Genomic DNA, 16,830 nt, shown 5'->3' on the forward strand with positions numbered 1-16,830 from the left:
TTATAGCATAAAGTGAGTTACAGAATGTAAATAAGAAGGGCATATCACTATTCTTATGGACAAAGCAATTATTTATGGCCATCCTATTACTGGGGAGATTTATGCTTTAAAGTATCATCTATAGCTTTTAATTCAATAAAGCCATGTATATTAGGTTTATATCACAAAGCTTTTTTTTTTTCCTGACACCAATCCTCGTGGCTGGCCATAAATTACAGCAGAATTGGGTTCTGGTTAATAGAATACTTCAAACCCAGTCCAGGAAAAAAATAATTAAATGTGAGGGTAAAATAATTAATGATGAATATTTTCCACAAGTAAAACGAAATACCCAGAGACCTAACATGCACCATTTTGGTCTTGGTTAGTGCTGACTTTTCAAGCCAGAAGAACATGAGACAGTTTCCAATCACCCTGGACTCAAACTTACGTTTCCAGGCTTCATAGACTCTTAACTACTTTTAAGAGGAGCTGTGTGTGTGTGTGTGTGTGTGTGTGTGTGTGTGAAGCTAGAGTGGATGCTCCAGGCTATTAGTGGGGAGAAAATTTTAAGATGATTTTAATTTGCTTTCATGTACTACCTCAAAGAACAGAGCCATGTATATTAAATATTTTGAAGATCCAAGTACTTCCAAAAAAAAAAAAAAAAAAAACCACACACAGGAAAAAAGCTCTAAAGGGGCCTGTAAGCACAAACCTTAGTAACTCAATATTTGACTAGAAGTTTCTATCCCTTCTGCATTTGAACACCACAGAAGCCAATATTTTATTATAAATTTTCCTAGGTTGTCAGCAATATAAATGTAGAGAAAGCCTTTTAAAAACATACACGTGCAGCCTAAAGTCTTTTTTTTTAAGTATCTTTATTTTGCCTTTCCTCTTGGTTGAATATCATCAATATGATTTCATTTTATTTAATTTCAGATAAAAGATATGAAAACTCCATTTACCAAGTGAGGGAATGATCTGTTCTAAATCATTGGTAATTATAAAGACCACACATATTTCATTCCTTGACACTTGGCTATAAATTTGTTTTTTAGCCCATCCATTAGGGAGAAATATTGGCTGCATACATTAGCGGTTATGTTCAACAAATGATTCATATTTAAAAACCCATTTCCACTTCTCAGAGCAACCTTGGAAGTGATGGTTCTATTAACGCCGAAAGCTGTTGATGGCTTGTACCTCCTATGGATGCTTTAGATGGCCTCACTGGGCTGAACTGGCCCATGGAACCATATGTGATACGTGCTTAAAGGACTCCATGCTTTTCCCTTTAAGAACAATAAAAGCCACTGGAATGTTCCTCTGCTCTGTATTAGCAGAAGGAACTCAACTTCTACAGGCTGATTGTGTGCTCCCAAAACTCCTATGTTGAAACTCTAACACCCAGCACCTCATCGCATTACTGGATTTGAAGACAGGGTCCTTAAAGAGGCAATTCAGTTAAAATGAGGTTGTTAGAGTGGGCCCCCATCCAATCTGACTGGGGTTTTTATAAGAAGAAGATATTAGGACACGGATGTGCACACACGAAGGAGAAGGACCATGTGAGGACATGGTGAGAAGGTGGCCATCTACAAGCCCAGAATGGCCTCAGGAGGAACCCAACCTAGCAACATCCTGATCTTGAACTTCCAGCCTTCAGAAACACAGGAAAATAAATATCCATGACTTCAATCATCCAAACTGTGGCCACCCTAGCAAACTCAGATGTCAGTCTATTATCCGTTGAGTACAGATAGATCTAGAGTTAAGTTGATGATTCTGAAAACATGGTAAGCCTTGAAGGACAATGTCAGTTATGCCCCCATCCCAGTATTGGAGTGCCATCCTCTGTGAGTAGTGTTCTTACCATGAGAACTTTCCTTAATATTTCAAGAGATGACATGTGACCCTGGTAATTATAGCAACCGATCAGGCCTTTGATTAATAGTGAAAGCAATAATCATCACCAGTATTTACTGGGAGCGTATCATGTCCCAGGTTCAGCACTGCATACTTTGTGTGCATTATCTGATCACCATCGCCACACTTGTGCTAGGCAGATCTTACTATTATTCCAGTTTTACAGATAAGGAGTCTATCTTGCCTTTGGTTACATAACCAGGAAGCCAGGCTTGTCCCCAGGCAACTCATCTCAGGAACTTGTACTTTTAACTTCTAACCACTGATAATGTCAGTGCCTTAAAATGTAAGGGTCTAAAAATGAAGTGACACCCCAATTTTTCCTCCAGATGAGTGACTAAGATGATGGAAGAGAAGTCCATTCTCTTCTGAGAAGGTTCTGCTCTCTCCTCTCCCCTCTGCCTTCTTCAGGAAGCCTTCCAGGACCACCCCACCTCTAAGGGCTCAGTTGTGCTTCTTTACTCCTCCATTGCTTACTGATGAAACACTTCATTTTGTATTTGGTATCACCTGCCTGACATTATTGATGATATTCTCATGAGCATTTGTCATATTTTACCAACTTCTGTTTAAGACATGAGGTGTTACATTGCAGTATTCCATGGTTTTCCCTTCTTCTTACGCAACAGTGTAAGGCAACAAGCTAGTTTGTCTGAAAATGACCACAAGGGCTCACCTGGGGTTGCTTAAACAAGGAGCCAGGGACCAGGGAGTCCCTGTTTCTCCAGTGGTGGGAAGAGAGATCAGAAATTTGCAAAGAGCTGGCACGTCAAAACCAGACTGTTTGGGGCCCAACCAGTGGGTTTGTGTCCCTCATTGGCAAGGCTGCTCTCATACTTGCTCTATAAAAAGGAACCCACCTTGCATGTCAGTTGGGCAAATCAATCTTCCTTCATAGGCCAACTAAATTGGCTGCCTACAATTTTGCATTGAGAAACTTCTAGGTCTAATCTAGGATCCGTGGAAAAGAGTCTCCCGAATCAAGGGAAAGCACTTTTTGAGAATAAGCGTGTTTCGACCCTCACCTCAGACTGAATCAGAAAATCTAGGGGGATGGGATTGGAATCACTATGTTTTAAAAGCTTCTCAAGTGAGTCTAACATACACACGGGAACAGGTGGGAAAACAGGAGGAACCATTGCCCCCCCCTCCTCTCCCCAAAAGGTAACATGGGGGGTGAGTTGGCTGGGCTCTGTAAGGCACTTGCCACGCAGTGGGTTGTCAATAATGTTGTCCCCATCCCGCTTCTTTGTATAGCCCCCTAGGACTCTGCTAGAAGTGAGCAGAGCTCAGTAAATGCTGCTGGTTGATGGATGTGTCAGCCCAAGTAAGGGAGAAGAGGTTTGCCATGAGGCGCCAGTGGAGGTCCCTGAGGAGTACAGTAACCAACATGTCCCGGTTTTAAAACTGAAAGTCCCATGTCCCCTTAACCCTGGGGAAACCAAGATAGTTGGTCACACTCCTGGAGGAACAGGTAAAGTGTCTGTAGCATCTGTACCTCCTACCTACACTGAGTTCAAAATTGGCAGCCCTTGAACTTCTCCCTGCAGGCAGTCAGAGCTGAAAGGGGGCTGACTATCATCCACCCTCCTGAGTTACAGCTCACTGTGACCTTGAGCACCTACCCAAGGGCAAGACGAGCCATGCTGCTAATATTGGAAGGAGTTAGATATGCCAGCGCTGCTGTGGTGGGTATAAGCCCAGGGGAAAACCTGGAACTGAGTCTTAAATATTAAATTTAACTTGCACATATGACTGCAAAGCCACCGCCTGATTATATGCGTGTTTCCTATATGGCCATGAGGTTTGGTTTTGCTGTGTTTGGGGAAATGAGCTGTTGTTGGGGTTGCCCAAACTTCTGACTTGGGAACATGCCCCTAAATGTTGGTTTGCAGACATGGTCAGCTATCTTCTACCATGGGCAAGAATTTCAGAAGAGAATTTGACCAGCTATAAAAGACGTTTCTAGGACAGCAGGGGAAATTTGAACATAGACGGACTATTAGATGATACTCATTTTGTTGGGTGCAGTCATGGTGACGTACAGGAAAATGTCCTATAAATGTACTGAAATATTAAGAGTAATATATCATAGTGTCTATGATTCGCTCTACAAGAATTTGTCAAAAAAGTAAGCATAAAGACCAGAATATTCAAAGCCCTGTCAACTGGAGCATTGCATGGAGGAGAGCAACTCCCCACATCTACATGGTGAAATATGATTCTGAAAGTTTGTAATGCTAATCTCGGATCAGGAAGAAATGGTTGAAACTTGGCCTGTCATTTACTATTAAAGGATAGGAAAGTGTCTGATTTTAATTTTCCAAATCTCTCCTCCAAAAGGTGGTCTAAGCAGTAAATATTTTTACAACGTTTTGAAGCCCTAAGATACATAACGCCTGACTTACTGCACAGAGTATGTTTCAGGCTTGGGCGCTGGCGGGGAACTGGGACCCCAGCGCCGTCATTCACTAGCTGTGACTTTCAGCAGGACACAGAATCACACGGGGATTTGGGCTTCCCCGCTGTGAAATGGGGTTGATAATGTCTTCCTCACAAAGCTGTGAAGCAGGGCACATGCAGTGCTATGGAGAGGGAGGGACCTTGCCTGGGACACATTAGATAAACAAGAAATGGCATAGCCTGCTATACGAGGAAGGAAGTTTGATATTTTTCCCCTCAGTGTACAGAGAATCCAAACAAAGAGCCCCCCCCCCCAGTGATACCTGAGTACCAATGTTAGTACTAACCTCCCATGTGGGATAGATGCGTTGACACACCGAATTAATAGCTGTGGAAACCCAAAGCTGACCTGGGAACCATGTGTCATAGGAAATAGCTGTGTGACATTCACCCTATAAAAATGATTTTTAAAGGAAAATCAATATAAGCAAGTTTCCATTTTTATTTAGCCGAAACCATATTTATATACAAAGGAAATTAAACCTAATGTAAGTTGGGATTCATATTTCTCCCATTTCTAATCTTCAACCTAATAAAAATGACTCCATTTATTAAATGGATACTATAGGCCAAGCATCACTAGATGTAATTAATTTTCATCTTCAGCACAACCTAATGAAGTCGGTATTATTATCAAATTATCCTCCATTTAGCACAAGTGATGGGTATCAGAGGTGACGTCTCAAGCCCGGGGGTAGTAGAGGGAAAAGAAACACAGCCTTTGCCCAGAAGCGTTGCCAGCGTGCGATGACCTCACTTGGTCCCCCTCCTGGCCCCGCTGCCTACAAGCCAAGTGTCTTCCTGGGAACATGAGAGTAATGATAGGAACAAGCCCAGTGGATCTGAGGATTAAATGAGCTAATTACATGAATATGTGCAAAGCATCTAGAATAGTTTTTGGAACATGGCCAATGTTCCGTGACATAAGGTTAGCTTATTTAACAAGTTCAGTCTGGTCACCTGACCTTTGCACTGCCTCACGGTACATAAACTTAGCTGGTGGCCCTTCCCACTGCTCACCAGATGTCACTATCAAGAGAGGGCTGGAGGGTCGCCTGAGTGGCTCAGTCAGTTAAGCGTCTGAAATAGGTTCGGGTCATGATCTCACTGCTTGGGAGTTCGAGCCCCGCGTCAGGCTCTGTGCTGACAGCTCGGAGCCTGGAGCCTTCTTCAGATTCTGGGTCTCCCTCTCTCTCTGCCCCTCCTCCACTCACACTCTGTCTCACTCTCTATCTCTCTCAAATATAAAAAGTATTTAAAAAAACATTAAAAGAGAGAGAGAGGCCTGGAGATGGGCTTCAGGTCCCCAAGACCATCTCTGAGCCCCACACACCCTCTGGCTGGCTCCATCACGGGCTCTCTCTGCCCACCACGGTGGTCAAGACCCCCCCGGGCCCCACCAGTTTCACTAGAAGGGCTGTCTATGTGCTGACTATTAGGCTGTCAAATCCCTGAAGCTCTTCAAGGCAGGCTTTCAAAAAATCTGCTGTGGGGATTAAGAGTGTTTCGTGATGTGGAGATCAGACTTTATCACACATGAAGAGGGAATTTCCGTGGCTGAGAATATCTTGGGAGATAGACGTTGGTCAGAAACTCCTGAGGATAAACCGGGTTTGAAATATTACATTGCAGGAGTGTAAACAGCCTTCCTCTCCTCCATACGTTCCAGCCGTACTGTGATGGATGGGCACTGACTGGCTTAGGGTTGGTGCGCTTTTAAAAACCTTTTTGTATCTACGCACAGCACAAGGGTTTCAGGCTGAGTTTGGATACAGGGTATGAGGGCCGTTGTGCGTTGCAGTGTCACGAAGCACAGAAGAAACGAGTCAAAGAAACAAAAAGAGAATGACTCCTAAAGTAAAAAGGGGAGTTTCTTCTAACTATAGACATAAGTTCATTCATTCATCCATCCCTTCATTCATCCACTTGCTCATCTGCTTATTCAACAAACGTTCATGGGCTTCTACAGTGTTCCAGGCTCTGAGCCCGAGGATGGATAGATGATCAAGACTGAGTCCCTGCACTCGGGTAGGGTAGTGGCGGTACAGATCCGGGATCCTGCTTGACCTTGGCTGGGTGCCACCTCCATGTCCTGGACCTGCTTTCAGCCCTGGGTGACTGGAACTGGGGCCTAACACCATCTCACCCACAGGGCTGGTAGTTTTATTCCCCTTGGAACTGGCGAGGCCATTTGGGATCTTCCTGAGCGTGGAGACTGTTCCCCCGCTTACACCCCGACTCCTGATGCTCTGCAGTGCTCCTCCTCGCTGAAAAATACTCTGAGAAATTGCGGGACAGGCCATTCCTAGCAATTCTGTTTCTCATTCATATTCTCTCTCTCTTCCTCTTCTCCCTCGAAAGAATGAATTATATGTCCCACAGGCACGCATAATTAAAGAAAGGAAATTAAATCTAATGTATCCTCCGCCCATCACGTTCATGTTTATTTACTCTGTGCTCCTTACCTGCTATTAATACTCTTATTGATTATAGCTTATACCATGAAGGGGGTAGAAAGATTAGTTGCAGTTGGTAAGGAAAAATAAGTACTCTTTTATGTAGCTTGCCGTGCAATCAGGTGATAAGCATTCATTGCGCACCTGCTACGTTCCTTGACTCGGTACTTTAAAGGACACAGATCAGAGCTAGGCATATGCTCTTACCCTGCTAGCCACGGCCTGGCCAGCGGCCCCCGGCCAGGGATAAACGAGCACACGACCTGAACACCACCCCCCCTCCCCCATCCTGCGTTCACCTCATTCACACTTTCTGTCCTGAATCAGACCCCTTGACCCATCTCACCCTTCACCCTCTCATCAGCGCCTGATCCAAAGCAGGACATTGCGACAGAGCTATGTCAATCTAGCTGTTAGTGATCCGTCAAAGTGTAAAATTAGTATTAGGCACAGCACATGTTTCCTATCTTTATTTCTTCTCTACTTCCCCTTCCTCATCCCCTTTCGTCAGGGGGACGTTTTATTCTTTTTTTTTTTTCCTTCCTGTATTATCTAAATTTTTGCAGCCTGCTCTTTTATTTAGTGGTGTTTTCTAAAAATCTATTAGAATGGAATTAGTCTCTGTGGACAGGTGCTCTGCTTTGGAAAAATCGTCATGAAGTGGGCGAATGCTATCAAATATAATTCATGTGTATTCCTGGGTACTGGGGGAACGACTGGAAATGTACTTGAGGCTTCCCTCCGCCATTTGGAGAGGAGCATAAGGGCTCCCGTTGGCGAGATGGAAGGTCAGGTGGTGCGCTGGGACAGGGTGAGGGCAGAAGCGGCTGGTCCTGTGTGGCCGCAGGGACAAGTCAGCACAGCTTTTACAGTAGAGCCCCTTCTCTGCAGCTTAGTGTTCCGGGTTCTGTTCCCTGCGCTCAAACTCCATCTGGGAGTGGATGATCGTCCTTCTGAGAAACCATCAGAAGGTCAGCAGTAGCCTCACACTATGTCATTCACCTCACTGCATCTCACGACATGGGCATTGTACTGGCTCACGTCATCACAAGAAAGGGGAGTGTAGTCCAGCAACAAGACATTGAGAGAGAGAGAGAGAGAGGGAGAGGGAGAGAGAGAGAGAGAGAGACCACATTCACATAACTTTTGCTAGAGTATGTAGTTACAATTGTCCTAGTTTATTATGAGTGTCAATATTTTACTGTGTGTAACTTACAAATGAAACTTTATCATAGATGTGTACATATAGGAAAAAAACACAGTATACCTAGGGTTCAGTACTAAATGCGGGTTCAGGCATCCACTTGGGGGTCAGACAACGGATCCTCCAGGGGTAAGGGGGACTAGGGTATGTTAGACATTCCGAATTTGTAACAACGGCAGACATTTCTGGCACTTACTGAGGTGTGGCCTTGACCAAGTCCCTTGACTTGTCAGAGCCTTTGTTAAGCTCTCCTCTGTAAAATGGGCATGCCAAGACGTGCTGAATTAAGGAGACTTCGGAAGAGGATGAACACTGAGATCTTTCGATCCTTAATGAGAAGAGCCTGAAAAGAAATTGGGTTGAACTTGGCTCAGTCTCGCCTCACCTGGGTTAACAAGTGTCCCACCTGTGGTATCATTTGAGGCTGCATAACTTAAAAAATAAAGCATGCATAGTTGAGGGACATTGTATGGATCTCTTGGGGAGGCCAGAGGATTGGTCCACGTGCCTGCAGGTGGGGTTGGGCTTCTAGGAAATGAAAACTCGGGAGAAGGGCGTTAGACACAGCCGACAGAGGGAAGTAAAAATCAACTTTTCATCTCCATCAATCCGGGGACCCTCTGGGAGCTTCCAGATGGTTGGGGGCCTTGGAATGCCCTTGTCCTAGTGTTGGAGGGGGGTTGGGGGGCTGGAGAAAGAATATTTCCCTGAGTGACTGTCCCTGGAGTGGTCGCTCTCTGCTTCTGTTCCTCATCCTGCTGATTTCCCATATTGTCTAGGCCCCACTGGAAGGGTTGCATCCTGGGAGCTCTCCTGGGCTCTGGCCACCCCTTAGATGACTTGATCCACAGGCGGTGGCCTCACACATACTTTCCCCTGATGTTGGAGGAGGGGGCTCCTGGACATGGGCAGTGACCGATCGTATCCGTCCCTCAGGAGCCAGGACATCAAGGGAGCAGCTCTTGATCCTTCTCCAGGCTGTCCATCCTGTCATCTGTCCCCAGGGCACCCCCTCCCCCACTCAGTCCTCAGTGGTGCAGGAGGTCGACCGCCCAGAGGCTGGCTGGGGAACGACATCAGTGTCTGCTTCAAGCAGTCACAGGCTCGCCCAGGGTCTTCCTTACGGTGAGTCTACTCAGGGGGAGCAGAGAGAAGGGACGGGCAGGGAGACCTTCTGCCTCCCACAGCCCCCCTCTTCTGGGAACCCTTGGAGAGAAGGGACACCTTCTTGTCCTGAAAAGCCATCTCCTTGTCACCTACAGGGAAACCAACTGTCCATAACTGGCTAATTTTGCTTGTTTGTTGTTATTTATTTATTTTTACTGAGATAAAGTTCACATTCCATAAAATTTATGATTTTAAAGTACAGTTTGATGGGTTTTAGTACACTCATTGTGCAGCCATTATTACTATCTAGTTAGAAGACATTGTCATCACCCCCAAAGGGAGTCTGGTGCCCGTTAGCTGTCATTGCCCATCCCCCACCCCAGCCCCTGGCAAACACTAATCTGCCTTTTGTCTCTGTGGGTTTGCCTATTCTGGAGATTTCCTGTAAACTTAATCATACAATGTGTGGCCTTTTGAGATGGCTTCTTTCACTTGCCACAATGTTTTCAAGGTTCATCCCTGTCGTAGCGTGTATCCGGACTTCGTTCCTTTTTGGGGCTGAATAATAGTCCACTGTATGAATAAACTACATTTTACCTACCCATTCAATCAGTTGGAGGCCATTTGGGGTGCTTGGTTGGTTTCTGAACTTGGATTGTGGGTCATTTGGGGTCCTTTCCAAGATAGGAAAAATACCTTTGACTCTCTTACCACCGTCCTATAGAACTTTGGCAAAATATTGAAGATTATATAAGAAATAAGTCTTTCAAAAACACTTCCAGGCTTCAAATTGACCCCGACACTCACTGTGAAATGCAAGTGTAAATCTTAGGCACAAAGCAAGAAAAGTGCAGATAACACTGAATGCAGAGTGTAATCATCTCTATAATAATGACTATTATTTGGGTATTCATATTTTTCTGACTCTGCAGAGAAAAATATTAATTCAGTCTAGCAATTTGAAAGATTAGGCTGGACACATTGGTGATGGGTAGAGTCATTTAACAGCTAACGATTGTTTAATTTCAAGGCGCCTATTGTTGAGAGTGAAATATTTTCTTTGTTCTTCGTTCTGTGTCACGTATCTCAGCTCTCATGAGAAGTGCTTCAGTGAGCATCATCAAACCTCTGTTGGCAGACCTTCTGAGATGCTGCAGGACAGGACAATGGTGTTTGTTCAAAGTCAGCAGCAAACAGTTATAATCTCATTTCATTCAAATGGTGTTATTATTGCAAGATGTAACATCAACAACCCAAACTGCCTCTGACAGTCTCATATTTCTCTGGTTTAAGGAACAGCTGTCAACAGGATCTGGGGGAGCTGAACAACAGAAAAATTATGGGGAAATGATATTTTTAACCAATCACTTGTCTGAAGACGTGAAAGCTAATATTTGGGTTTTAGTTACCCCGCCATAATGCCATTCAGAAACTTTTCCTTCATCATTAGACATCTAGTAATTTTCATGTTTTTTTTCTTCTTAGGCTATGACAAAAAAAAAAAAGATGTCTAAAGGGGCACTTGGGTGGCTCTGTTGGTGAAGCATCTGATATCGGCTCAGGTCACGATCTCACAGTTCGTGAGTTCGAGCCCTGCGTCAGGCTCTGTGCTGATAGCACAGAGCCTGGAGCCTGCTTTGGATTCTGTGTCTCCCTCTCTCTCTGCCCCTCCCCTGCTCACGCTCTGTCTCTCTCTCAAAAATAAATATTAAAAAAAATTTTAAATGTCTAAAAAAGATGCACTTTAAATATAAAGACCTGGGTAGACTGAAAGAAAAAGGATGGAAAAGATATAAAAGGCAAAACATAAGAAAGCTGGAGTGGCTACATTAATACCAGTCAAAATAAATTTCAAGGAAAGAACCACGAGCAGAGCTGAAGAGGAGCATTTTATGGTGATAAAGGGTCAACTCATCAGGATACGTGACAAGACAGGATGTATTTGGTCTTCAAAATCAACGCCAAATAGTTAGAGAAATTCAAAATCCCCAAAGAAAAAAATAGCAGTGTTAAAGAGAGAAATAGAGACAGCTGAAGATGTGAACACCCCCTTTCTCAGTAACTAACAGAAAACAGGACAAGAAAAAATCAGCAAGGATACGGAAGATTTGAGTAACACTGTGCACAAACTTAATGGGGATTTACTGAACAAGGTGCAGGAGGACACGTTCCCTTTTTAAGAACACGTGGCACATTAAGAGACCACATGCTAGGCCATAAAGTATGTCTCAATGAATGTCCAAATATTGAAATCTTTAAAGGTGTGTTTCTGAATCCCAGCAATGTTAAATTTGGTATTAATAATGTTAAGATATCTGGAAAGACTCTGAATGTTTGAAAATGAAACAGCTGAATGTACAGGTCTAAGGTGAAATCGAAGCAACAAGAAAACAGGTGCACTGGAAAATTATGATGAAAACACACACATCAAAAATTCAAAGATTCCACTAAAGCATTGACTTAACAGAAATGTATAGCTTTAAATCTCAGATCATTGATCTGAAATCTTTCTTCTTTTTGAAGTTTCCACATGATGAAACTAGGAAAATGTGGGTGAATTAAACCAAAAATACATAGAAAAGAAGAAATAAGGATAAGAACAGAAATAGGGGTGCCTTGCTGGCTCAGTTGGTAGAGCATTCAACTTTTGATCTCAGGGTCGTGAGTTTGAACCTCACATTGGGCATGGAGCCTCCTTGCAAAAGCAGAAATAGAAGAAATGGAAAATGGCTAAATAATGGAATTAACAAGGACAATAGTCAATTATTTAAAGAAATTGCGTAACATTAGTACAGAAAATGATATCAAATGATACGTCCTTCTCATTTCTTCACGGAGTAAAGTATCTCAATGTGTTAAAGCCTAAACTTATACACTAGGTCAATTAGACCATCGGGATTAACTTTGCAGAAGAATTCTTCAGGCTAGCAGAACGTGGATCATGGAAGATCGTTATTTCATCGACAAGCTCAAGGGCAGGAACAATGAAAGTTAAAATCATTAGCCACTGCACATTAAAGCGTGGAGAGAAATGGGAATAACATTACTGAGACGAAAATTAATACGCCCATCATATGTGCAAGCAGAACTGCACACAACCTTCAGACCCATTTTTTGCCCAAAGTGGGCATCTTTGTACACGCTCCAGCTCCTCTGTTTCCCTACAATGCAGGTCCTTTGCCTTCCATAGTCAGGATTCTATTGACATTCTTCACTATGCAGAGCTCTTTGAGAATAGCAATTGTGAGAAAGGAACTCTCAAATTAGGTTTCTGCTTCCTCTGCCCTTCCAGACAGAACGGAGTCTACAGAGAATGGCTTTCCCCGAAGTATAGCAGAGCCCCACTGTAACATTGTTAGACAACCTAGCACATGCTCGAAGGCCATAATGAGAAGGGAAAACAAAGGCCTGATCAAGGTCCTACCACTCATAATTCCCACTTGCCTCTATCTCCGCTGCCAGTGAGGAAAGGCATCTGATTAACTCACCCTGGGATATGGAGGTGCCTTCGTGGAGTCTGTACCTTTTTAAAACAATACCTGGAGAAATCAGTTGCAGTAGGAATGCGTAATGGAGAGATTTCAGGCACCAGAGCGGCTGGGTTGGGAGAGATTTGGGGGCTATGGGAAGAATTTTCCGCCTCTGCTCAAATCCTTACCTTCCCCTCCAGATCTTCTTCCGTGTTCAGTGAGTCTATTGAACGCCCACTATCTCATCGGCAGGTGGGCTCATGCTTGCCCTGACTGGAAGCTTGATATCATTAGCTCCCTGGTCGACAGTTTGTTTTTCCATCATTTCCACCAAAGCCATTGATTCTGACCCCAGAGAGACCTGGGATGCTAGTTACCAGCCCGATCGTGTCCACTATCACATTTCACGTCTTTTGGCAGAATTTATGACACGGCGTTGTTCAAACAGAGAGTGCTAAAAAAAACACCTCCAGAGGGAAAAACTTCTCTGCAGCCATGGAGTCCTAAAGTTGTCATCCAGGGAAGAGACTCTGTCACAGGTCGGAAAATGATGTCCAAGGGGGCACCTGGAAGGAATGAAGGCTTGAATGAGTCAGATGGTTGTGCAAGCACTCTACCGCGGATGCTGCGGAAGTGGTTTGATGAGGCTTCGCTTTCTCCTAGAATTAATTACAACTTTAAAGCCTGGCAGCCTGATTTTATACTGCAACTTTCTTCAATTAAATCTGCATGTTTTTCGTCTTGCCTCATGTCATCTCACTAATTGGTTTCAGCATCTCCTTTTGTCCGTTGCTTCCAGTACTACACTGTCTAAAAAAAAGAAGCTGTTCTACTAGAAGAAAATGAAACATTCAAATGGATCCTCTCTCATATTACTTTCTTGTTTTCTGGCGGGGCGGCGGCGGGGGCATGGATGCCAGAAGAGAGGGGAAAAGAGTTAGTCAGCAAAATCTGGTGATGCCAAGTTGGAATTAAATTTTAGCAGTGTACTGGAGACCATTATCAAGCCAGGGTGCTTTGGGGGCTCTGGGTTGGTTCTTTTTCAGCCAGTGTATGGGAGCATCCGCCGTCCACCAGACTCTGTCTCAGGCACTTCAACACCTAAGCAGGATCAGCCGAGGATCCACGAGAGCGGCCCCCAGCTTCCCAAAGATGGCAGAACCATTATTCACACTCAGATCTCTACTTTCAGTGGCGTGTCTCCAGACAGTTAAAATCTTGGCAACGTCAATTGAACAATTATTTCCTGATGTTCCTTCTGTAAATGCTGGTAGCTACTGTGTCTACACCCTTCTGTTTTGAAAATAATGGTACAGGGAAAAGCATCAGGGGCAACATAAAGTAAAACTCTTCTCTTATTAAATATCATTAAAAGACTCTGCGTAAAGAACAGGGATTGTTTTATACTCAGTTGGCTCTAAAGACCTAGCTGGCAGGGAAGAAACCATCAAGAAGATGATTTCTTATCGTCTATTGGTACAAGAGGGGCTTGCAAGGTCACTGTGTGCAAATGAATGTGGTCAAAGAAGGCTACTAAAACAAAGAGATTTGAGAAGGCTGTTTCTTCAGTGCAAGACTTCAATCCAGACTATTTGTCAAAGAGATTTGAAAAGGCTGTGTCCACTGGTTGTCAATCTGGATTCTGGGAGCCATAGAGGTTCAAGCGGATGCCTCCAGGCCTCTAGAAAGAGCTGTGCAGGGTGATCCACGGGATGGACAGGCTTTAAAAGTCCTGTTCTTCACCCCAATTTTAACCATAGGGGCCTTCCTCTCACTTACCTTCCAGATCGGTGTTCCCTGGGAAATTCTGTGTATAGATAGGGCTCTCTAACTGCGACAGGAATTGAAAATTGCTAGCCTGTCTCCTGTCCCAGCAGGCTAGAGAGACTCACTGATGAAGTATGCTCTTTGGAACGAAAATAGTTTGAAATAGCAAATATTTTGATGAATGACTAAGTAAGACCTGGGTTGCGGTCAACACTGTCGTGTTGGTGTCTTTTGTTTTGACATCTGGCACCCCTTCTCACTCCTGCGGGGTTGTACAGAGGGAAGGCACTCCAGCAAGAGGAGAAGGGTGCTCTGTCCTTGCCTGCGGTTCCTCACTCTCTTCCAGCCGGCTTCATGTGCCTGGGAAGCTGAGCCAGCATAACAGAGCCCCAGGATACTTTCAGACACTTAAGTCCACACTTCCATGCAGGCCTGCATAACGCAAGGGAAGCTTAGCTTACTTAAAAACAGACATGCCTATGGTTGGGTAACACACTGCTTTTATTGCTGCCATAAACCAGGATTCCGCGAATGGAGCCCCTGACCATTATTTTTCTTGCTCATTCTTTTTCTTACTCCATGAAACAGCAAAAGATGGTTTCAGGGAAAAGTTAATACGAATATGCATCTAATGGGTATTGTGAAATGTTTGTTTTATGGTGATGGATAAAGCCATTTTGAAGCAGATCCTAAATAGCCACGATTCCTGGGTATCCATTAGGACGGAGTCATGCATAGAATCGGCAAGCGAAGCAGCTCAACTCTCCAGCAGTGACATGAGCCCCTACAGAAATTAGAAACGAAGTTGCCATTTACTGAATATTTAGCATAAGTCAGGGTTTCTGTAAATGGTTATCTCTGACTTTTATGTCATTTTACAGATACAATGGGCCTCGGTGGAGTTAATGTTCAAGCCACGGAGCTTTCTCAACCAGATCTGTTCGGCCTGTTCTCTTCCTGCTTCCCACACTTCGACCGTGATTGCATACACCCAGTGATGGGGATGGTACAGCTGAGTGCTGGACAGCGCTGAGAAGTAAGTTGAACTCTTTTGTCCTGCCTTTCCTATTTATGCTTTTTTATCCAGAGCCCTACCTCCTTTTCCCCCATCATAAACGATTATTGCTTTTCAAATGATACAAAGGAAAATAGGTAGAATGATCAAATGTGCAGAGGAATCAGGCTGATGTGTATCAAACACCTTTATTATATAGCCGAAGATGTTGACCCTGATTTGTTTTCTCAGTCCCCACTTCCAAGACCTGTAAAAGGAATGTTACTAGATGAAAACATGTCCTGTAGTTAAGATGGATGAAACTCTAGTATGTATTGACTTTGGTAAGACATCCAGTTAAGAATACCTTTAATTGCCTGGTCCCAGGGGTTATGTTTGAATTAACTAGATTTTGGCTTCTCTCTCTTCTGGGACAAGTTCTCAATCGACTTCTACTGATGTTACAAGAATCAATAGATAAATGTGCTTCTAAGTAATTAATAATGCTTCCTGGGTTTAGAGGATTCAATAGTTTAAGAGAATAAAATATTTTTGTTGCTAGTATCATTAACAGCATTGGTTCTCAACTAAGAATGACTTTGCCCTGGGAGTATCTCGTGATGCCTGGAGACATCTTTGGTTGTCACAACTGAGGAGATGGGGTGCTATTGGCAACTAGTAGGTAGAGGCCAGGAGTGTTGCTAAACATCCTTCAGTGCTCGGAACAGCCCCTCCACAAAGAAAGATCTCAGTGTATAAATAGTGCTGAGATTGAGAAACCCCAATTTACAACAATTCCAAAAGAATACAAATAATAAGGGCTATTGATTTCACAATACAGATAATAATTTATAATAATAACATTGGTGCCCTCCATAATATCAAGAACCAATTGGAATGAATTATAATGGGGCATAATTTAAAGACCACAACTTTAGGTGAGTTGTCAACATTCAATAGAAGCATCCCTCACCTTCCTTTTTCTGTAGAGATTGTTGAACTACAACCAATCATACCATGTTTCTGGGATACAATATAGCTTAATTCTCAGATTTTTTTAAAGACAAATGGGAAAACAAATTCAGGGGTAACATGGAATATGTGGTGTTGGCTTTCATGTGACAATGACAGCAGGAGACTCAACTAAACCTGAAGACAAATGAAGAAGCCACCTACTACTAATGAGTTTGGGGCAGATCATTTAAGCCTCGTGCTTTGATGTCTCCAATCTTAAAATGAAAATAAAGGAAAACCTTCTGAGACATTAGGGTGATTATATCAAATAAAACATGCCAGTCCCCCATTCAGTATAAAAGGCTGCCCTACAGAAGGTTTTACCAGGGAGATTCATTGTTGTAAGTGAAAACAGACACTTCAAACAGCCACAAGCAATTGCCCAATAATATTTAAATTCTTAATAACAAGCCCTGAAATTGTTGTACCCCAGTTGATTCAATC

This window comes from Acinonyx jubatus, chromosome D2 (genome assembly GCF_027475565.1).
Source record: "Acinonyx jubatus isolate Ajub_Pintada_27869175 chromosome D2, VMU_Ajub_asm_v1.0, whole genome shotgun sequence".
NCBI lineage: Eukaryota > Metazoa > Chordata > Mammalia > Carnivora > Felidae > Acinonyx > Acinonyx jubatus.